The sequence below is a fragment of the Grus americana genome, chromosome 7, assembly GCF_028858705.1.
Source record: "Grus americana isolate bGruAme1 chromosome 7, bGruAme1.mat, whole genome shotgun sequence".
In the NCBI taxonomy this organism is placed as follows: Eukaryota; Metazoa; Chordata; class Aves; order Gruiformes; family Gruidae; genus Grus; species Grus americana.
In genome coordinates, this window is record NC_072858.1 from 7,646,107 (window position 1) to 7,647,992 (window position 1,886).

The window sequence follows — 1,886 nt, forward strand, 5'->3', positions numbered from 1 at the left end:
GTTAGTATTTGGGATCCAAAATTAGAAGCCTGTCATCAGAGGAAAGGGAGAGATACCTAGCAGAAGGAGACTTGGAGGACTGAGTTATGCCTGAGGCAGACGGCATGAATGTTGGGATGAAATTACAATCTTTCAGTGGAAGAAACTGAGCAAGGACGGTAGATCAGAGTAACAGATACCACAACAGCCAAATACATAAAGGCAAAAGGAGAAAGGGCAGCTAGGAAGGACGAGATAAATTTCCACAAAGGGGAAAAAAATAATGGTATTTGTGTACCCCTGTACATCGAGGGAATGGCTTTTTTGTGATGCTCAGCCAGTGACACTGCAGTACCACAATAAAGTTGATGGAAGTTTCGAGTGAGGATGTGGCTATGGAGGTTTTGTGAATCTCAGAAGCTTCTCTTTGATGACTAAGTAGTTATTAGCTCTTTTGAGACCAAGTACCATTTGGATAATTGGTGAGTGGACTGTGACCTGAAGTACTGATAACTGGAGGGAAATAATTCAAAATTCTTTTCAGTTTTACTCCATACTGCTTTTGTTTCATGTTCACACAACTCAATCTAAAACATGAATCATTATTTTCATAAGAGAAATCATAATTGGCATAATTTGAAGAAAAAAGTAGTAACACTTGTTAATATGGGCAGAATTCAATTAATGAAACACCAAACCACATACTGTGGCTGATTTGTTTCTAAAATATCCTCTCTTCTACTTTAATAAGCAAATGTATTGTCTGTTGTGGTCAGTCTTTTAAAAAGGCAGCAGGGTTTATCCCTTCTGCCTCATTTTTTTAATCTTTGTTGTTATCCACAATTTGAAAACAAAGGGTCTGTTCCTCTATGCCTGGAACTGGTGGGAGTTCTGACTAAAATCACAAGTGACTTCATGCATGATCATAGAGTTGTTCCATTCCAATGCTGCCTGGCATGTGCAGAAAAGAGACCCTTTCAGAGGACATTAAAAGCAAAAAAGCCTGGGAAACTTACTCCAGACTTTAATGCGATGATGAGGAACACTTCCAGTCAGCAACCGACGCAGCTCGATTGGTCACCACTGCTGCTGAGGAGCTTTTCTGAGCCTGCAGAGCTAACACGACCTGTGTCTCGCCTTGCTAACACGCTCGTGTTCCTGGTGCATTTCCCACACATCCTTTGCAACCCCATAAGCTCTTTTTAGAGAACACAACTGCACTGGCAAAGACCTAGGGCTTACAGCAGTCCAGCTAGCTCACCTCCTTTAGACTCGCACGAGCGGCTGAGCCCGCAAACCCAAAGGAGTGGTTATGAGCAGCAGGTCTCTAAGCAGCAGAAGGCAGTGCAGCTGGAAGAGAACATGTTGCAATCAAAAATATCTAGGTGCAATAAAACAATAGCTGTATTTTCACCATGAGAGACGGTGTCCAATATAACCCTACACTGGGCAGCCCTCGGGGAGGGGTGGAGAGAGGAACGACCGGTTGGCGTATGGAGTACCCTGAATTAGGCGGTTAGCCTAGGTCTAACCTAGCCTTTAACTGAGTCTGACTTAGCCTCAGTCCTCCACTGCAGCGGAACCTTGGGGAATACACGTTTTCAGCTGAGCTTTACGGTTCATCATGTGCCTTTGCAAAGGACCATAAGGTGAGATGCTCAGGCCACGTCACTTATTTTTTGCATAGTACCCAACAATACTTTAAGAAGACCTTTTAGGATCAGTTTTTCTTTTTAAACTTGGAGTGGTGTCAAATTATTTTCAAGTACTTTAAAATGTTTTCACTTACCAACTACTGTTCCTTTTCAAAGCAAAATAAATGGTTATAGGCAGCCCTGAAAATACAGCATTCATTTATCCCCGTCCGCTCCCTGTGCAGAATCCTGCTCCGTAATACGCCGAGGTTT